Source organism: Herpailurus yagouaroundi, unplaced genomic scaffold, assembly GCF_014898765.1.
Source record: "Herpailurus yagouaroundi ecotype Mexico unplaced genomic scaffold, PumYag 29, whole genome shotgun sequence".
NCBI lineage: Eukaryota > Metazoa > Chordata > Mammalia > Carnivora > Felidae > Herpailurus > Herpailurus yagouaroundi.
In genome coordinates, this window is record NW_024412377.1 from 91,884,899 (window position 1) to 91,908,120 (window position 23,222).

Here is a 23,222-nt window from a genome sequence, read left to right on the forward strand (position 1 = left end):
TATATATATATTCTAATGTTTTACTTATTTGGATGTTAATATGAGAGATACATACAAATATATAAATACATAGATACACACAGACACTTATATTCACACGCAGGTATGCTTTCAATTGTTTGTTATTGGTGCATAAGAAACCTGTGTTTTTATCTTGTATACCAGTGTTAAAGTTTAAACTGTATCCTCAAAAAAGATACATTGAAGTACTAACTCCCAGAACCTGTGAATGCGACCTTATTTGTAAATAAGATCTTTGCAGATACAATGAAGTTAAGATGAGTCCATGTTAGTTGAGAGACCCTAATCCAAAAACGGGTGCCTTTATAAGAAGAGATAGAGATTGGAGTTGACCAAAAGCCAGGGACACCTGTGGCTATCAGAGCTGCAGAAGGCAAGGAAGGATCCCCCCGTAGAGGTTTCAAAGGAAGCATAACCCTAACCAACCCTTTGTTTTGAACTTCAGCCTCCAGAACCTTTAGACATTACATCTGCCTTGTTTTATGCCACCTAGTTTGTGAGATTTTGTAATAGCAGCCCTAGGAAATCCATGTAGCCATATTATTCTCATATTAGTACTAATGATTTTCATTTGATTTTAGTATATTTAAACAACACTTTTCTGTGAAACAACTGAAATTTATTCTCTAACTTTTAATATATGTGTCTGAGTGTATTAGCTAATACTTCAACCACACATTTTGATCATTACAATGATACTATACTTCCTTAGTCTTCACTATAATGAAATTCATTTAGTGTTGCACAGGTTGCTCATTTGCTTTATTATTTTTAAAACTTGTTAAGAGAGATTAATCCTATTACTGCATCATCTTAATTCTGGTAAGTAATATTTTAAATTTGATCAATGCATTTTTAACATCTACTGCAATGATAGTAAATTTTTCCTCTTTATATTAGATATGTGTATGTCTACAATATCAACATATTTTTATTGTCCAACTATTATAATGCATAATTTTATTTACTAGATTTTATATATGATTTCCACAACTCTCTCCAATAATAGCCTTTAAAAAAAAGATTTTACTGTTTAACTATTTTAGGCTTACAATAAATTGAGTAGATAATAGAGAGTTACCATATACCCTCAACTTATTTCTCCTATTAGCATATTAGTATAGCGCACTTGTTAAAATTAACGAACCCATATTGATGTACAATTATTAGAGTCCATATTCCATTCAGATTTCCTTAGTTTTGACCTAACATCATTTTGTTTTTGTTGTTGTTGCTGTTTCTTATTTTTTTAAGTTTGTTATTTATTTATTTTGAGAAAGAGAGGCAGAGAGACAGGGAGAGAGAGAGAATTTCAAGCAGGCTCTGCACTGTCAGCACAGAGCCCCACACAGGGCTTGAACAGGGAGATCATGACTTGAACCATGAGATCATGACTTGAACCATAACCAAGAACTAGACGCTTAACTGACTGAACTACCCAGGCATCCCAGGACATTTATTTGTTTTAAGATTTCATCTAAGATAGCAGGTTGCAGTTAGTTGTTGTGCCTCCTTTAACCCATCTTGGGTGTGATAGTTTCTCAGAGTTTCCTCATTTTTGATGACTGTGACAAATTTGAGGAGTCAAGGTACTTTGTGGAATGCCCCTTTGTGCTTTGTCCATTTTTCTCATGATGAAACTGAGGTTGAGTTTTTGCAAGAAAAACCATAGAGATAAAGTTGCATTCTCATTGTATTTATTGTATCAAGGATCTGTGTTACCTCAAGACTTATCACTGTTAATGAGAACCTTGATCATCCGATGGCAGCAGTGTTAATCACATTTCTACAAGATGAGGGTGCTCTGTTCTTCTGCCTTTCCATCCCTTACACTTTGGAAGGAAGGCAAAATGGGCAATAGGGTTCACTGTTTGTGATGTAAAGTTCTATGTATGTGTTTTGAATAATACCTAGTGACAATTATCCATTATTAAAGTGTCAAAAATAGTTTACAACACTACAAAATTACTTGTGCTTTACCAATTCAACTCACCAGTCCTCCCCTGAACCGCTGGCAATCACTGACCTTTGTATAATTTTATAATATAGTTTTGTATATTAAAGAGTGTTATATAACTGAAATCATACATTTTGTAGGCTCTTTGGAGTAGCTTCTTTTGCTTAGCAATATATATTTAGGATTTGTGCATGTCTACTTGTGGATAGATAACATTTCATTTTATCACTGAATAATGTTCCTTCACCTGGTACATTTTGAATTACCACTAGCAACACATAAGAGTTCCTGTTGCTTCACATCCTCACCAGAAATTTGTATTGTCAGATTTTTGGATTTTAGCCATTCTAACAGGTGTGTAGTGATTCCTCATTATTGTATTAATTTGCAATTCCCTAATCACAAATGATATTGAACATTTTTCGTATGTGTATTTGTCATCTGTATATCCTATTTGGCGAGGTGTCCATTCAGCTCTTTTGCCTATGTTAAAATGGAGTTGTGTACCTATTCTTGAGCTTAAGAGGTTTTGTACATTTTGAATGCAGGACCATTATCAGGTATGTTTTCTCCAAGTCTATGGCTTAGATTTCATGCCTTTTTAAAAAATGTTTGTTTATTTATTTATTTATTTATTTATTTATTTTGAGAGAGAGAGAAAGAGAGAGTGCACATGCCTATGTGAGCAGGGGACGGACACAGAGAGAGGGAGATAAAAAATTCCAAGCAGGCTCCATGCTGTCAGCACAGAGCCCAACACAGGGCTCTATTCCCATGAACTTTGAGACCATGACCTGAGCTGAAATCAAGAGTCAGTCACTTAAGGGACTGAGCCACTCAGGGACCCTGCTTTTCATGCTCTTAACAGTGTCTTTTGCAGAGCAGAGATTTTAATTTTCAATAATATCTAAATTATCAATGTTTTCTTTCAGGAATCATGTTTTTGGTTTTCCATCTTAAAACTTTTCACCAAAACCAGGTCATGTAGATTTTCTCCTGCTATCTTCTGTAAGTGTTATTGTTTTATGTTTTTCATTTGGATATATGATCCACTTTTAGTTAATTTTTGTGTAGGTCTGTATCTAGATTCTTTTTTTCTTCTTTCATGTAGATGTCCAATTGTTCCAGCACTATTTGTTGAAATATTATTCTTTGTCCCTTGATTTGCCTTTGTTTCTTTATCAAAAAAAAAGTTTACTGTATTCATATGGGTCTATTTTTTTAACTCTCTATTCTGTTTCATTCATTTGTGTGTCTATTCTTTCATCAGTATCATGCCGCCTTGACTGTTACAGCTTTGTAATGTAAATACTGAATTTGGGTAATGTGAGCTCCCTAACTTTGTTCTTCTTCATCAGTAATGTATTGGTTATTTTCAGTCTTTGGTCTTTTCATACAAAGTTCAGAATTTGTTGGTATCTAAAAAAATAACTTCTTAAGGTTATGATCATAATTCAAGTGAGTCTATAGATTAATTTGGAAAGAATTAATATCTTTACAATATTGAATTTTCCAGTCCCTGAAAACTAAACATCTCTCCATTTATTTGAATCAGCTTTTATTCTAGTCATCATGATTTTGCTGTTTTCTGCGTATCGATGTTGTACATATTTCACTACATGTATATTTAAGAATTTCACTTTTTTTGGTAGTGTAAATTGCATTTTTTAAATTCAGATTGAAATTGCTGATTACTCACATATGGGAAAGCGTCAATTTATGGATATTAAACTTGCATTTTGTGGCCTTGGTATATTTATTAATTAGTTGCAGAAAAATTTTCTAGGTTCTTTGGGATTTTCTATGTAGATAGTTTTATCATCTTTGAACAAAGATAGTTTTACCTTTTCCTTTCCAATCATATACCTTCCTTCTTAGTGCACTGCCTGGGACTTCTGTTGTGATGTGCAATGGGAGTATGGGGAGGGTGATCCTTATCTTGTTTCTTATCTTTGTAGATCATGTGTTTTGATATGATCATGTGTTTTCTCTTCTTTATTGTATTGATGTGGTGGTTTACATTAATTGGATTTTAAATATACAACCAACCTTGCAACCAACATTATTTGGAATAATTCCTACTTGGTTATGGTAATTCTGTTTATATATTGTCAGATTCAATTTGCTGAAGTCTTGTTGAACATTTTGCATCTATGTTTTTGATAGATGTTGATCTATACTTTTTGTTTGCTTGTTTGTTTGTTTTTGTAATGGTTTTTGTATGGTTTTGCTCAGGGTGATGCAGACCTTAGAGAATGAGTTAGGAAGCATTTCTCCTCCTTCTGCTTTCTAGAAATAGTTGTGTAGAAGGGTACCATTTCTTTTTAAATAGTAGACTTCTCCAGTAGAACCGAAATGCATTACTTTTTTTTTTTTGGAAGGTTAATTATACTTTCAGTTTCTTCAAAATATACAGCCCAATTCAATTTATTTATTTATTTACTTATTGCATAATTTTTGGTAGTTTGTACCTTTCAATAAAATGGTCCATTTTATATAAGTTGTCAAATTTGTAGGCATATAGTTGTCCATGATACTCTTTTTTACCATTTTTATTAATATATTTAAATCATTACTATTTGAAATGATTATTGATATTGTTGGATTGTATCTATTTGTAATTTGTTTATTGCACTTGTTATCTTTCTTTTTCTTTCTCTATTTACCTGCCTTTTCTGATTTTAATTGAAGGTTTTATAGAATTTTATTTTCTGTCATCTCTTTCGATATTGATTATGCTCTTAAAAAAAGAGTGCCCTATAGTTTGTAGTATACAGTTATGATTAATTTAAAGTCACCTTCAAACACTAAAGTATTCACATGTACCTTATAAAAGTATCCCAAGTTTTTTTCCTCTCATTTCTGATAATGCTGCTGTCATCCATTTCACCAATCCAATATATTGTTGCTATAATTACTTCTAAAACAGTGAATTTTAGAACAGTTAAGAACACAAAAAATATTTTATTTACTTTCATTTATTCTTTTCTTGATGCTCTTCCTTTAAATATGTAGATTTGAGTTTCTAATCTGTATCATTTTTTTGTTTTACTGAAAACTTTCTTTAACAATTCTTGCAAGGCAAACTTTCTAGCAATGAATTTCTTCAGTTTTTTTTAAAGAAATTCTTTCTTTGTCCTTTGTTTTTGAAGAATAATTGTGTTCGATGTCATATTTTAGGGTGGCAGAGTTTTACTCTTTCAACATGTTCTACTTTCCTTTGCTTGCGTAGTAAGTGACAAGATGTCCAATATAATTGTTATACTTGTTATATAATAATGCAGTTGTTATACTCTGTAGTAAGATCCCTGCCCTCTAAATTCTTTCAAGATTTTTTACTTTGTATTTGATTTCTGCATTAGATTATGATCTACTTAGATGTCTTTGGTTTTTTTTTCTGTTTCTCCTATTGTTTTCATAGCTTCATGGATCAGTGGTATGGATCCTGTTATTAATTGTAGAAAATCTTTAACTATTATTACTTCAAATATTTCTGCTGCTCCATTCTCTCTGTCTTCTTCTGACATCCCAGTCACCATGTATGTTACATCTCATATCGTCCCACAGTTCTTAGAATTTGGTCTGGCTTCTCTTACCTTTTTCTTTTTCTTTCTTTCTTTCTTTCTTTCTTTCTTTCTTTCTTTCTTTCTTTTTTATTGCATTTCAGTTTTTGAAGTTTTCACGGACATATTTCCCTGATCACTAACTTTTTTAAATGTCTATTACTTATTTTTGTGTGTGAGAGAGAGAGACAGAGAGGGAGAGAGAACCAGCTGGTGAGGGGCAGAGAGAGAGAGGGACACAGAATCCCCAGCAACTGTCAGCACAGAGCCCAATGCAGGGCTTGAACTCAGACCTGTGAGATCATGACCTGAGTCTACCTGAGCCACCCATGTGCTCTCATGATCACTTACTTGTGTCTAAGTCATTTTCAGTTTACTGATAAGCCCATCAAAGGCATTCTTCATTTTTGTAATAGTGTTTTTTATTTGTACCATTTCCGTTTGATTTTTTCTTAGATTGTCTGCTTCTCTGTTTATTTTGCCTATCTATTCTAGTGTCTCTTCTTTTCCACTACAGCCCCTAACATATTAGTTATAATTATTTAAAATTCCCTGAGTGATAATTCCATACCATTATGATTCTAATGCTTGCTTCATCTCTTTAGACTATAATTTTTCTTGGTTTATGACACATCTTCTAATCTGTTTGTTGAAAGCCAAACATGATTTGTCAGGTAACAGAAACTGAGATAAATCAACCTTTAGTAGAAGAGTTTATGTTAATTTTCATAGGAATTGGATAGTGTTTAATGTTGTCTGAGGCTGTAGGGATCAGAAACTTCAAATAGGGTCCTTATTCTGATCCACCGATTGTGTTTAGATTTCACTAACAACTTCCCCTTAAATAGTCTGTGTGCCTTATGGCTCTTTCAGCTGTGATCTTTTGTTATTTTACTGGAAACATGTTGATGTGGTAATAAAGTGTACAAGAGGATGAGCATATAATCACATGACAGAATGTCAGTGTCTTGGTGTGCCTCTGTCTCTGGGCATGACTTTCACAAGTGTTTCTTAGGTTTTTTTCCTCCCCTTAGGTGAGACAGGAAGGCCAGAGTGACTGGACTTATAAAAATCTTATTCTTAGGTGTAATAAAGCTGTATTCTTTTTCCCTGGAGAGTAAGTCTTTTCAATGGAGAATAACTTGGCTGTATTTTAAAGGGGTGATTTTACATTCCCCTTGCCAGATCTATAAGGGAACTTTTCTCTGATCTTCAACATGAGAACATGATAGTGTTTCTAGAAGTGAAACCCATGAAAGTGAGGGCCCCCCTAAGACTGAACTCCCAGAAGTTTTTCACTCTCATACTAGTTCACATTCAACCACTGGCAGGTTGTCAAAATTAAAATTTAAGTTTTCCTACCAATTTAGGGCTCCAAAGTTTCTGTTCCATTAAAGTTTATTTCATTTGTGATTCTCTGAAGTTTGTCTCTCTAAATTTGGGGATAGCAGTTTGCTATATACATTTATCAGATATATACAAGAAAGGTGTTGACATTCTTTTTGTTCAGCTTTTTAACTTGTTGTAAGCGCAGGAGTGATGACTTCAAAGCTCTTACATATCAAAGCTGAAACCCACCTCCTCATAATTCCCTTTTAGGTGTTTCGTCTTGTACTTTCTTTTTTTTAAGTTATTTATTTATTTATTTATTTATTTATTTATTTAGAGAGCAGGGCAGGGACAGAGAGAGAAGGAGAGAATACCTAAGCAGGGTCCACACTGTCAGTGTGGAGTCCAACATGGAGCTTGAACTCACGAACCATGAGATCATTACCTGAGTTGAAATCGAGTCAGATGCTTAACTGACTGAGCCACCTAGGCACCCCTGTTTTGTACTTTCTTGACAAATTTTTTTTCAGGGAAATCTACAATTTTATTTCATGAAAAGATTTTCTCTCTTTGTATAATATTAAATTTATTTTAGTTTGGATTCCACCAGAGGATGACGCTGAGAAAGCATTTGTGTGCAAATAGTTTATCTGGAAAATGACTTCAGAAACTCTGGTAATAGAGAAAGAAATTGGTATGGGAGGGAGAAAAACCAAAAAAACATCCATTTGTGACTGGGATAACCACGTGGTCAATTGGGATTCAACCCCACTGTGAGTAACTGTACAATAAACTTCTGAATTTTCCCACCAAGGGGTGTAATATTTATTTACCAATCTGGGTCCTTTACTGCCTTAGGTTTGCTCCTAGGACCCTAAGACCCCTGATGTTTGACCTGTTCCTTTGACTAATGAAAATATTTTAACAGCTAGAGAACATCTTCATGCAAAAGACAACATGGTTATAAAGTTTGTGTGAAATCATTAGGGAGGTATAAAATAAATACTAGAATTCAGTTACAGATACTTTCACTAGCATTTCAAAATTGTCCCTTTACAACTTAGAGTGTATTTAACATGGATTTGAGGGGATCTGAGTATTAAAAAAAGGTTTGACTCTAAATGACTTTTGTTGCCTCAGCTAGTCTTATCACTCTGCCCTATCATAGTAATACTTAATTTAAAAATAATATTTTGACTATTTACTTATGCATGCAGGAAAGTTCCAGAAATGTTGAATCTATATTTTCTTTTATTGTTAACAGTTTCAGTTATGTCACTTACCCTCCAACACCATGTTTTTGGCAGAAACAATAATGAAAGTATCAAAAATCAAAATATAACTGTGTGAGATTGGCACTCATTTTCATTCCTTCATTTATTAAACAAATGTTATTAATAAGCACTTGCTGATAAAATAGGTACTCTTCTTTAAACTGGAGGAAGAAGGGCGTCTGAGTGGCTCAGCTGGTTAAGCATGTAACTCTTGATTTCAGCTCAGGTCACCATCTCACTCTTTGTCAGTTCAAGCCTTGCATCAGGCTCTGTGCTGACAACATGGAGCCTGTTTGGGATTCTTTGTCTCCTTCTCTCTCTGCCCCTCTCCTGCTCACTATCCTCTCTCTGTCAAAATAAATAAACAAACATTAAAAACAAATAAACTAGAGAAAGAAAATTGAACAATAAAAAGAAAATATTAGCCATTGTGAAGCTTATACTCTAGGGATGCTATGTTTACCCTTTTAGAGTTCTGAAATGTCACCATAATTATTTTAGATATCACTCTTCATTCATTTTGTTCATCATTCCAGGCTTGTGTGTGTGTGTGTGTGTGTGTGTGTGTGTGTGTGTGTGTGAGAACTTGGCTCTATCTTCAGCAACAAAACATTTCTATGTATTTTTCCTATGTGAATAAGAATTTCTACATCAATTTTCATTTCAGTTTTTCCTATATTTTCTCTTTTATATCCTGTATTCTAGAAAAATGTTAAACTACATCATCCTATTTAATATTTTAACTTTTCAAATGCAAGAAAACATCTGTAACTTTTTTTTCTATTTTCCTTAACAATGCAGTGATGGTTACACAACATTGTAAGTGTATTTAATGCCCCTGAATTGTACTTATTAGTGGTTAAAATAATACATTTTATCTTATGTATATTTCACTACAATAAAAAGTCAAAAAAAGTTGTCATAATGCACACAACATTCTATAACTTGCATAACCTTAAGGAGATGTATCTTGTATTTGCTATAAATAGATAGAGAGAAGAAACTCATATCTTTATTCCATTATTGCATAATATGGGTGCACTATAATTCAGTCAATCATTACCTATTGATAGATATTCAGACCACTTCATTATTTGCAACCACAGTAAAACATTTGCATGTTTTATTTCTGTGGTTTATATTCTTTAGATATTGACTGCACAATTCTCATTCAAGTACTATAAGCCACTAGGTCATACTTGCATATTTTAGACAGACGTGGGGCAGGTATATTAGGTCAAAATATTAGAGTTCTCTATTAGGCATTACCTAAATTAAACTTAAAATCAGTAAGGATGGGGTTAAATCTGTAGAGTAGGCTATTATACTTGAATCTCCAGAAGTAATTTATAGTACTTACAATTACGGCCATAAAATCTAGAATGAACTGAGGCTTATGAAAAACTGAGGACAGGGGAGTCCTCTTTAAGATTGCAGCGTAGGAGGACGCTGGGCTCACCGCGCGTCCTGCTGATCACTTAGATTCCACCTACACCTGCCTAAATAACCCAGAAAACTGCCAGAGGATTAGCAGAACGGAGTCACCTGAGCCAAGCGCAGACGAGAGGCCCACGGAAGAGGGTAGGAAGGGCGGCGAGGCAGTGAGCGCTCCACAGACTGGCGGGAGGGAGCCAGGGCGGAGGGGCGGCTCCCGGGCCAAGCAGAGCCCTCGAGTCTGGCTGGCAAAAGCGTAGGGGCCTGACACTGTGTTCCAACAGCAAGCGCAACTTAGTGTCTGGGAGGTCATAAGTTAACAGCTCTGCTCAGAAAGCGGGAAGGCTGGAGGACAAAAGGAGGGAGAGCTGCTGACTCCCCGGATGACACAGCTCAGTTTGGTGGGGAACAAAGGCGCTAGCCAGCGCCATCTCCCCCGCCCATCCCCCAGCCAAAATCCCAAAGAGAACCAGTTCCTGCCAGGGAACTTGCTCACTCCGCACAAACACCCAACTCTGCGCTTCTGCGGAGCCAAACCTCCAGCAGCGGATCTGACTCCCTCCTGCTGCCACAGGGCCCCTCCTGAAGTGGATCACCTAAGGAGAAGCAAGCTAAGCCTGCCCCTCCTGCCCCTGTGCACCTTGCCTACCCACCCCAGCTAAGACGCCAGATCCCCAGCATCACAAGCCTGGCAGTGTGCAAGTAGCCCAGACAGGCCACCCCACCCCACAGTGAATCCCGCCCCTAGGAGAGGGGAAGAGAAGGCACGCACCAGTCTGACTGTGGCCCCAGCGGTGGGCTGGGGGCAGACATCAGGTCTGACTGCGGCTCCGCCCACCAACTCCAGTTATACACCACAGCACAGGGGAAGTGCCCTGCAGGTCCTCACCACGCCAGGGACTATCCAAAATGACCAAGCGGAAGAATTCCCCTCAGAAGAATCTCCAGGAAATAACAACAGCTAATGAGCTGATCAAAAAGGATTTAAATAATATAACAGAAAGTGAATTTAGAATAATAGTCATATAATTAATGACTGGGCTTGAAAACAGTATAGCTGACAGCAGAGAATCTCTTGCTACAGAGATCAAGGGACTAAGGAACAGTCACGAGGAGCTGAAAAACGCTTTAAACGAAATGCATAACAAAATGGAAACCACCACGGCTCGGATTGAAGAGGCAGAGGAGAGAATAGGTGAACTAGAAGATAAAGTTATGGAAAAAGAGGAAGCTGAGAAAAAGAGAGATAAAAAAATCCAGGAGTATGAGGGGAAAATTAGAGAACTAAATGATACACTAAAAAGAAATAATATACGCATAATTGGTATCCCAGAGGAGGAAGAGAGAGAGAAAGGTGTTGAAGAGGTACGTGAAGAAATAATACCTGAGAACTTCCCTGAAGTGGGGAAGGAAAAAGGCATTGAAATCCAAGAGGCACAGAGAACTCCCTTCAGACATAACTTGAATCGACCTTCTGCACGACATATCATAGTGAAACTGGCAAAATACAAGGATAAAGAGAAAATTCTGAAAGCAGCAAGGGGTAAACGTGCCCTCACATATAAAGGGAGACCTATAAGACTCGTGACTGATCTCTCTTTTGAAACTTGGCAGGCCAGAAAGAATTGGCACGAGATTTTCAGTGTGCTAGACAGAAAAAATATGCAGCCGAGAATCCTCTATCCAGCAAGTCTGTCATTTAGAATAGAGGGAGAGATAAATGTTTTCCCAAACAAACAAAAACTGAAGGAATTTGTCACCACTGAACCAGCCCTACAAGAGATCCTAAGGGGGACCCTGTGAGACAAAGTACCAGAGACATGACTACAAGCATAAAACATACAGACATCACAATGACTCTAAACCCATATCTTTCTATAATAACACTGAATGTAAATGGATTAAATGCGCCAACCAAAGGACATAGGGTATCAGAATGGGTAAAAAAACAAGACCCATCTATTTGCTGTCTACAAGAGACTCATTTTAGAGCTGAGGACACCTTTAGATTGAGAGTGAGGGGATGGAGAACTATTTATCATGCTACTGGAAGCCAAAAGAAAGCTGGAGTAGCCATACTTATATCAGACAAACTAGACTTTAAATTAAAGGCTGTAACAAGAGATGAAGAAGGACATTATATAATAGTGACAGGGACTATCCATCAGGAAGAGCTAACAATTATAAATGTCTATGCGCCGAATACCGGAACCCCCAAATATATAAAACAGTTACTCATAAACACAAGCAACCTTATTGATAAGAATGTGGTAATTGCAGGGGACTTTAACACCCCACTTACAGAAATGGATAGATCATCTAGACACACGGTCAATAAAGAAACAAGGGCCCTGAATGAGACATTGGATCAGATGGACTTGACAGATAGATTTAGAACTCTGCATCCCAAAGCAACAGAATAGACTTTCTTCTCGAGTGCACATGGAACATTCTCCAAGATAGATCATATACTGGGTCACAAAACAGCCCTTCATAAGTTTACAAGAATTGAAATCATACCATGCATACTTTCAGACCACAATGCTATGAAGCTTGAAATCAACCACAGAAAAAAGTCTGGAAAACCTCCAAAAGCATGGAGGTTAAAGAACACCCTACTAACGAATGAGTGGGTCAACCAGGCAATTAGAGAAGAAATTAAAAAATATATGGAAACAAATGAAAATGAAAATACAACAATCCAAACGCTTTGGGATGCAGCGAAGGCAGTCCTGAGAGGAAAATACATTGCAATCCAGGCCTATCTCAAGAAACAAGAAAAATCCCAAATACAAAATCTAACAGCACACCGAAAGGAAATAGAAGCAGAACAGCAAAGGCAGCCTAAACCCAGCAGAAGAAGAGAAATAATAAAGATCAGAGCAGAAATAAACAATATAGAATCTAAAAAAACTGTAGAGCAGATCAACGGAACCAAGAGTTGGTGTTTTGAAAAATAAACAAAATTGACAAACCTCTAGCCAGGCTTCTCAAAAAGAAACGGGAGATGACCCAAATAGATAAACTCATGAATGAAAATGGAATTATTACAACCAATCCCTCAGAGATACAAACAATTATCAGGGACTACTATGAAAAATTATATGCCAACAAATTGGACAACCTGGAAGAAATGGACAAATTCCTGAACACCCACACTCTTCCAAAACTCAATCAGGAGGAAATAGAAAGCTTGAACAGACCCATAACCAGCGAAGAAATTGAATCGGTTATCAAAAATCTCCCAACAAATAAGAGTCCAGGACCAGATGGCTTCCCAGGGGAGTTCTACCAGATGTTTAAAGCAGAGATAATACCTATCCTTCTCAAGCTATTCCAAGAAACAGAAAGGGAAGGAAAACTTCCAGACTCATTCTATGAAGCCAGTATTACTTTGATTCCTAAACCAGACAGAGACCCAGTAAAAAAAGAGAACTACAGGCCAATATCCCTGATGAATATGGACGCAAAAATTCTCAATAAGATACTAGCAAATCGAATTCAACGGCATATAAAAAGAATTATTCACCATGATCAAGTGGGATTCATTCCTGGGATGCAGGGCTGGTTCAACATTTGCAAATCAATCAACGTGATACATCACATTAACAAAAAAAAAGAGAAGAACCATAGGATCCTGTCAATCGATGCAGAAAAGGCCTTTGACAAAATCCAGCACCCTTTCTTAATAAAAACCCTTGAGAAAGTCGGGATAGAAGGAACATACTTAAAGATCATAAAAGCCATTTATGAAAAGCCCACAGCTAACATCATCCTCAACGGGGAAAAACTGAGAGCTTTTTCCCCTGAGATCAGGAACACGACAGGGATGCCCACTCTCACCGCTGTTGTTTAACATAGTGCTGGAAGTTCTAGCATCAGCAATCAGACAACAAAAGGAAATCAAAGGCATCCAAATTGGCAAAGATGAAGTCAAGCTTTCGCTTTTTGCAGATGACATGATATTATACATGGAAAATCCGATAGACTCCACCAAAAGTCTGCTAGAACTGATACATGAATTCAGCAAAGTTGCAGGATACAAAATCAATGTACAGAAATCAGTTGCATTCTTATACACTAACAATGAAGCAACAGAAAGACAAATAAAGAAACTGATCCCATTCACAATTGCACCAAGAAGCATAAAATACCTAGGAATAAATCTAACAAAAATGTAAAGGATCCGTATGCTGAAAACTATAGAAAGCTTATGAAGGTAATTGAAGAAGATTTAAAGAAATGGAAAGACATTCCCTGCTCATGGATTGGAAGAATAAATATTGTCAAAATGTCAATACTACCCAAAGCTATCTACACATTCAATGCAATCGCAATCAAAATTGCACCAGCATTCTTCTCGAAACTAGAACAAGCAATCCTAAAATTTATATGGAACCACATAAGGCCCCGAATAGCCAAAGCAATTTTGAAGAAGAAGACCAAAGCAGGAGGCATCACAATCCCAGACTTTAGCCTCTACTACAAAGCTGTCATCATCAAGACAGCATGGTATTGGCACAAAAACAGACACATAGACCAATGGAATAGAATAGAAACCCCAGAACTAGACCCACAAACGTATGGCCAACTCATCTTTGACAAAGCAGGAAAGAACATCCAATGGGAAAAAGACAGTCTCTTTAACAAATGGTGCTGGGAGAACTGGACAGCAACATGCAGAAGGTTGAAACTAGACCACTTTCTCACACCATTCACAAAAATAAACTCCAAATGGATAAAGGACCTGAATGTGAGACAGGAAACCATCCAAACCTTAGAGGAGAAAGCAGGAAAAGACCTCTCTGACCTCAGCCGTAGCAATCTCTTACTCGACACATCCCCAAAGGCAAGGGAATTAAAAGCAAAAGTGAATTACTGGGACCTTATGAAGATAAAAAGCTTCTGCACAGCAAAGGAAACAACCAACAAAACTAAAAGGCAACCAAAGGAATGGGAAAAGATATTTGCAAATGACATATCGCACAAAGGGCTAGTATCCAAAATCTATAAAGAGCTCACCAAACTCCACACCCGAAAAGCAAATAACCCAGTGAAGAAAGGGGCAGAAAACATGAATAGACACTTCTCTAAAGAAGACATCCGGATGGCCAACAGGCACATGAAAAGATGTTCAGCGTCGCTCCTTATCAGGGAAATACAAATCAAAACCACACTCAGGTATCACCTCACGCCAGTCAGAGTGGCCAAAATGAACAAATCAGGAGACTATAGATGCTGGAGAGGATGTGGGGAAACAGGAACACTCTTGCACTGTTGGTGGGAATGCAAATTGGTGCAGCCGCTCTGGAAAGCAGTGTGGAGGTTCCTCAGAAAATTAAAAATAGACCTACCCTATGACCCAGCAATAGCACTGCTAGGAATTTATCCAAGGGACACAGGAGTACTGATGCATAGGGGCACTTGTACCCCAATGTTCATAGCAGCACTCTCAACAATAGCCAAATTATGGAAAGAACCTAAATGTCCATCAACTGATGAATGGATAAAGAAATTGTGGTTTATATTCACAATGGAATACTACGTGGCAATGAGAAAAAATGAAATATGGCCTTTTGTAGCAACATGGATGGAACTGGAGAGTGTGATGCTAAGTGAAATAAGCCATACAGAGAAAGACAGATACCATATGGTTTCACTCTTATGTGGATCCTGAGAAACTTAACAGGAACCCATGGGGGAGGGGAAGGAAAAAAAAAAAAAAAAGAGGTTAGAGTGGGAGAGAGCCAAAGCATAAGAGACTGTTGAGAACTGAGAACAAACTAAGGGTTGATGGGGGGTGGGAGGGAGGAGAGGGTGGGTGATGGGTATTGAGGAGGGCACCTTTTGTGATGAGCACCGGGTGTTGTATGGAAACCACTTTGACAATAAATTTCATATATAAATAAAAAAAAAAAAAAAAACTAAGGACAGTAGCTAATATCGTTTTAAATGGAATAGGATGCCTTACAAAGTGGCATGTTCCTTGTCCTTGCAAGTATTCAATCAAAGTTTAACTGGACACCTGTCAGGAGTATTTTAGAAAGATTGTTACATTATATTAGATACTGAAATATCTGTCCTCTAAGATCCCGTTCATTCCTAAGATTCTGAAATCTAACAATTAATATAAAATTGAGAACACCTGTTAGTCATTTCTTACTGTATTAGAGTTACACTCCTGTAGACAATGACTTTTTTAACCTATGACTATTTTAATTTTACTGTATTGTAGTTATATAAATTTAGCAAGGCCTCATGTCCATAAAGTTTTCAAGACTAACATACTGAATAGTAAATGTATTGGAATAAACCTCATGACTTCTAGGAAAATTTCACAGAACCTACTCATATATATGCAACTCATATATGTGCAATTGTGATATCAGAGTGAAATTATGGGCTGAGACATGAGGCAGTTTCCAGTTTCACATCTTTGGCAGAAAGAATCAATAATCAAACTATATTAAAGAATCAAATATCACAGTAAAACATGAGATTGGCGCTCATTCTTTTAATTCATTTTTAAACAAACATTAATGAAGCCTATTTAGAAAAAAATACTCTTCTAATTAAATTCTGTGATTTGTAGTCTACCACAATACTTGTGGGATATTGGACAGGAATTTAACCTATCTAAGTCTCAGATCCTTTGTTAAGTGGAAGTAAAAATATCTATTTTATTGAGTTCTTAGAAATAAAAATAGATGCTTTCTGTGACTCACTTAACAGTGTAATAGTATGTATTGTAAGTAGCAGCTGATATTATTTTTGGTACATAAATATGATTTCAAGTGATGATTTCTGCACAATAAAAAAACCTCATATTTCAAGTAATCAATTAAAGAACAAATTGAAATATGTAAGAAACACTCTGGAAAGAAAGAGTAACATATTAGGTAAAAAAAAAAAATCCATGGAGAAAGCTATCTACTCTACATTTTTAAGATGATAAATTTACTTAAGAATCTCCTTAGGACCTCACAGTTTATTTGACTCTTATTTTTTTTAAGTAAATCTTTCCTTTACCACATTGTGTGTAAAGTAGACATTTAAAAATATAGTTTGAGAGGACTAGTAACTAGGCTGGCCCAATAACATCACAACAAGAGATATCTAGGGAAATATCCTTTTAAAAAAGGACATCATATCTAGGTATTCTATGGTTTCAGGCAGCCATCACTACTTTTTTAGTGGCTCTGTCTTTTCATTCCTCTGAGATTTTCCTATCATATGTTTTTTGTTTACTTTTGCTTATGCATATTTCACCACCCTCCCTTAAAAAAGCTGCTTTCATTAGCAGAATTAAAATATTTGAGCTTTCTTTAACGTTTTGTCTGCTGAATAACATTTAATAGTAATCTATTGAGAACCTCCAGTGAGAAACATTTTTTTCCTGACAGAAAAAGATCAATTTTACTTGAATATTCAGGTGCTGATTGATTCTGATAAAGATATGGGAAAGTGTCTGATAATACTGACAAGAATCATAGAAATAATTTTAATAATAGTTACCTTTCCTTGACTCATTTTTAACTGCCAGAAACTATATTAAGGAATTTATCTGTATAATTCCAATGAAAATCTCTAACTTCTATGTAACCTGTACTTTATAATGAGAAATATTCTAAGTAGCAAATGTAAATTGTTTGGCCTTGTTTACCCAACCAGTAAGAGCTATAGTTGTGATACGAGCCTAGATTTGTCTGACTAGAAAACTCATGATTTTAAGAAAGTTTCAAGAGTAATTGAAGTATGATAAAGTGATAATCTTAGGGGTTATATGGGATAAAGGGGGAATAAAATAATGTAAAAGCACTCTTTGGATCACACATCTAAAACCTTGTGCTAAACCAGTTTTATTTTATTTTCTGTCAAAGTTGTACTCAGAGATTATTCTGTAGGATTTATTTAGAATTTTACATGAAAATTTACCATCAGGTTCATACTTATGTAGTCTTTGGATTGAAAAATTCTAAGCTGAGTTTGAATTCAGTGACTCAATTGTTTTTATATTTATAATATTTGTATATTAATGTTTTATTAAGATGTAAACTAAAGAGCTTGGATAAACAATACTTTTTTTTTCTATTTTTTTATTTGTATTTCTTAGAGGTCACAAGTGGGAGAGAGGGACAGAGGGAGACAGAGAAAGAGTCTTAAGCAGGTTTCATGCTCAGCATGGAGCCTGATGTGGGGCTCCATCCCATGACCATTGTTCACGGCCTGATCTGAAATGAAGCATCAGTTGCTCAACTAACTGAGACACACACATGACCCAGCAATACCTTATTTTGATATTAGTACATAATTGTTTTTATATTTTTGTAAATTATGAATTATTTTACATACAGTTTTTCATTTACTATAGACCTTTTTTAATGAGTTTTACTCTAATTACCTTTGTGCTTACATAGGAATGGGCCATCTAGTTAGAACTAAAAAAGAACATTCAAATAAATCTGCATATAACCATCAAACTAAGAAGAAGTGGATAATGATCTGAAGAAAGTAAGTAAGAAAAAGTTTCTATGTTCAAATTTTTTCTTTGATTAAAAGTTTTATAAAATGAAAAAAGACTTATAAAATACTTTTAATTTGTATTCCAAACCCTACCTAAGCTATTGTTAGAGTTCTGTTGCTTTAATTCCACTAGCAACTGGGAAGCTTATTAATGTATTTAATGTCTTTCAATTTTGTAGCCATATTTACATAACAGGAATTCCTTCATCATTCTCTTTCATTTTCATGTAAAAATCATACTTTTTATAAATACTACATATTCTAGTAACTCAGTAAACTAATGATGTCCATTCCCACAGGTAACAAAATACAATTTCCACAAAAACATGCAATTCATTCTAAAACCTCAGAAACATCATTTTGTTGACAGTTTTGATATCTATGTCCAAATATATAATATAGCATTGACTCTTTGCCAGTTTTATTTCCTAAGAGGGCAAAGTGCTTAGAATATAATATATACAGTGGGTATTCAACAAATATTTGTTGAAGACATGAAATTTCTTTTTTATTTCCTCCTTTTATTCATTAATAATACATTTTTGAATTTCCATTTGTAAACCAGACATTTTGTTAATTACTTTGAATACATAAGTTTAAGTGTAAAATGTTGTCATAATATAAATCCTTGTTTAGATATTGTTACCCTATTCATTAGGTAGACTGTGCTGGGATGCTTCCTGGGTCTGAAGAGTTAAAAATGTTTAGTTTATAATGACCTCCTTCACATCCCAATTGTTACATATCTGTGAAATCACGTGATACGCTTCTGAAGGAAGATAATTATTCAAAGCTATATTTCACAAAAAGTTACACATTCAAAAACAGAGTGTTCTTAAATTGCAAAGTTATAAAACTAAGTTAAAAATTACTCAGTTTCCAACTATCTGGACGGGTAAAGCTCATTAGATTTTTGATAGAATTTTATTCATCTACAAGTTATAAGTAAAAGTAACCCGTCTGTCTACAATGCTTCATGTACCAAAGACTTGTAATTTATCGTGTTTCCTGATCCCTCAAGGAAAGAAGAGATTTTAATAAGAAGCTGTGTTAAGTTCAAGCCATTAATGTCATATATTATTTAGCTCCAACTATCATAATGGTGTCTATGAACTTTCTTTGCTCATTATTTTTATGCTTGCTTTAACATAGCAAGCAGCTTGTCCTCTCATCCTGTCAGATCCACAGAGCTATGCACTGTTGGTCTGAGTACTTGACAGAGAGCTGTCAAGAACTCTTAAGACCCTTTTGCTGATTCGTTTGGGTGTCAGGCTCTAAAGGAAGTTCTTCTTAAGAAAAGACAGCCTATCCCTGATTTGGGGGCAAAAGGGAAGATCAGTTATAATATCTTCTGGGCTCAAAATACTCAAATGTAAATGCTGTGCCATTTAGTTAGGACACTTTATATTGTGCTATGCTGGTTCCAGACAGCTGTGTTTAATAGAGATAAAAATAAATACAGCAGTCAGTTCCACACTTCTTTCCCCTGGAAGGTGAACACAATTTTGAAACAGGTAAAATTAAGAATAAAAAGCATGTTCTTCCAAAGAGATAAAGTGATATCTCAGTCAAGAATTTGACACAAGATAGAGGTGAAAACACTCATGTAAAGTAAGAACATCTTGAATTTGCAGCTGAACTAGCTGTATAATCATGGGCTAATGCCAAGCTCTCTGAAACTTTGCTTCCCTTGTAAGCATGAATCTCAAAATGATAAATAACTTATATGACCATTGTAAAACAAGGTATTAAGAAAAAGGTCTTGTGACCAAGATGGTGCTAATATTTCTTTCAGGTTGACTAAACTTTAGACAGACTTCTTCCAGATTTTATCTAAGCCCTAACCTCCCTTTCTTTAGATCATTTACTTTAGAAAACTTGTCATTGTGAATTCTTCCTCTGCCCTTTTCAGATATAAAAAATAATTTTAAAGCCTTTTGCCAGATTTACTATCCAGGATTGTCTTAAGGATCAGAGGCCATTCCCTTGAAATGTAATCATTAAGGAAGACAGGCCCTCGGTCTCTGAGGGCGAGTAGGAGCCTGGCATCAGGGGGTGCCTTGCCCTAAATTTTAAAATGATCTCCTTTCATAAAGGTATGAGAAAGTCTACTTTTCCTTTGTGTAGGCAAATTAGTAAATACAAATGGCCTATGTTCCCCCTCTTTTCTCACCCTCTTTTCAGTTCTTAAAAACTCTCTAGCTCTTTGTTTCAGGAGAATTGAGTTTAAAAGGTAGCTGTCCTCTGTCCTCTCTCCTCTGTAGCAAGAGCCTCTACCTGTTTAACTTCATCAGTCTCTTGTTGCTTTGACACATGCTAACACTCTCTTTGTGTTTACCATGCATACCACAGCATTCACCTTTGATGATTATCCTTTTTTGCTGAAAAATGACCCAAAGGCTGAGTAAACCATTAATATTGCTTGGTGAATCCTTTCTCAGCATATCTCCTTGAATACAATGTGATTCAGACAGCTCTCATTCTGCACACTGAAACTGAAAATTCTTCTCTTACTGGCACATTTTTCCTAGTAATATTTGTTCATTTTTTAATTATTAAATCCTCTCCTTGCCTAAAATGTTTCCAGAAGCAACAATAAAATATCATTAATTAAAAATGAAAAAAGTGATAAATTTGCATGATAAAATCTTGCAGTAATAGGAAATAGTATTAAAAAGGGAATAAAACCCTCTAGACTATATACCAGGGAAACTATTTCAAATAGGGTGATTTTTTCATAAAGATATTTTCATGCTTAATCATGAATATAAATTTCTTTTAAATAAATTGGAAATTTGGGAATATGTTGTGAATACTTTGTAATTTTTAGAACAATTTATTTTTCTATAATGAATGAAATGAAAATGTTCTAACATTTAATGTGAACACATATAGGTATTTTAAATAGACATATACACACACCCACACACTCAATTTCAGTCTCTTAAAATTTATTTATCTATTTATAGTTATTTATTTTATTTTATTTTTATTTGCTTATATATATAATTTGTTGTCAAGTTAGCTAACATACAGTGTATATACAGTGTGCTCTTGATTTCGGGTCTAGAGTCCCATGATTCATCACTTACATACAACACCCACTGCTCATCCCAACAAGTGCCCTTCTCAATGCCCATCACCCATTTCCCCCCCTCCCCAACCCTCCATCAACTCTCAGTTCTCTGTATTTAAGAGTCTCTTAGGGTTTATCTCCCTCTCTGTTTGAAACTATTTTTCCCCTTCCCTTCCCCCATGGTCTTCTGTTAAGTTTCTCAAGTTCCACACTCGTGAAAACATAAAATATCTGTCCTTCTCTGACTGACTTATTTCACTCAGCATAATACCCTCCAGTTCCATCCACGTTGTTGCAAATGGCAGGATTTCATTCTTTCTCATTGCCAAGTAGTATTCCATTGTGTATATAAACCACATCTTTGTCCATTCATCAGTTGATGGACATTTCAGCTCTTTCCATAATTTGGCTATTGTTGAAAGTGCTGCTATAAACATTGGGGTACATGTGCCCCTATGAATCAGCACTCCTATATTCTTTCAGTAAATTCCTAGTAGTACTATTGCTGGGTCTTAGGGTAGTTTTATTTTTAATTTTTTAAGGAACCGCCACACTTTTCCAGAGTGGCTGCACCAGTTTGCATTCCCACCAACAGTGCAAGAGTGTTCTCATTTCTCCACATTCTTACCAAAATCTATTGTTGCCTGAGTTGCTAATTTTAGCCACTTTGACTGGTTTGAGGTGGTATCTCTGTGGTTTTGATTTGTATTTCCATTTTGATGAGTGATGTTGACCATCTTTTCAAGTGTCTGTTTGCCATCTGGATGTCTTCTTTAGAAAAGTGTCTATTCGTGTCTTCTGCCCATTTCTTCCCTGGATTGTTTTTTGGTTGCTGAGTTTGGTAAGTTCTGTATAGATTTGGGATACTAACCCTTTTTCTGATATGTCATTTGCAAGTATCTTCTTCCATTCCACTGGTTGCCTTTTAGTTTTGTTGATTGTTTCCTTTGCAGTCCAGAAGCTTTTTGTCTGGAGAGGTCCCAATATTTCAGTTTTGCTTTTATTTTCCTTGCCTCTGGAAATGTGTTAAGTAAGAAGTTGCTGTGGCTGAGGTCAAAGAGGTTGTTGCCTGCTTTATCCTGTAGGATTTTGATGGTTTCCTGTCTCACATTTAGTTCTTCCATCTATTTTGAGTTTATTTTTATGCATGTGTAAGAAAGTGATCTGGGTTCATTCTTCTGCATGTAGTCCAGTTCTCCCAGCACTATTTATTGAAGAGACTGTCTTTTTTCCATTGGATGCTCTTTCCTGGTTTGTCACAGACTAGTTAGCCATACATTTGTGGGTCCAATTCTGGGTTCTCTATTCTATTACATTGGTCTATGTATCTGTTCTTGTGCCAGTACCATACTGTTTTGATGATTACAGCCTTGTAGTAGAGGCTAAAGTCTGAGACTGTGATGCCTCCCACTTTGGTTTTCTTTTTCAACATAACTTTGGCTATTTTGGGTCTTTTTTGGTCATATATCACACATCTGATATTACTACTGAAATAAGTGTCTCAGTTAAGAATTTAACAGCACTAATGAACATATTGTGTCTCTTCTATTTTCAACTATCCCCCAAACACACACCTCTTATGGACTCTCACTGCACAGATCGAAAGTGAGGGAATAGAAGAAGATTTGCCATGGGAATGGGCATCAAAAGAAAGCCAGAATAGCAATATTTATATCAGACAAACTAGTTTTTAAACCAAAGACTGCAACAGGAAATGAATAAGGTCACTATATCATCATAAAGGAGGCAATCTAACAAAAAGATCCAGCAATTATAAATATTTATGCATCCAACATGGAGGCACCCAAATATATAAAACAATAACAAATATTAAAATACTTAATGTTAATAATATAATAATAGTAGGGGACTGTAACAAAACAAATACATCAATGGACAAATAATCTAAATAGAAGATCAACAAGGAAACAATGGCTTTGAATGACACACTAGACCAGATGGACTGAACTGATATATTCAGAACATTCCATCTGAAAGCAGCAGAATACACATTCTTTTCAAGTGCACATGGGACATTCTCCAGA

General features: G+C 35.6%; 1 long non-coding RNA gene across 2 annotated transcripts in view; it reads left to right on the plus strand.

Annotated features, from left to right (window-relative positions):
* The window catches only part of LOC121013589 (uncharacterized), a 175,757-nt gene that overhangs the window by 42,105 nt on the left and 110,430 nt on the right, over positions 1 to 23,222 (plus strand). Inside the window, exon 4 of one of the 2 annotated variants that reach the window (XR_005782794.1) lies at positions 17,996 to 18,089. The exons of the other annotated variant lie outside the window; for it this stretch is intronic. This is a non-coding gene — a long non-coding RNA (uncharacterized LOC121013589). The remainder of the gene's footprint in view (positions 1 to 17,995; positions 18,090 to 23,222) is intronic. 2 annotated transcript variants of the gene reach the window in all.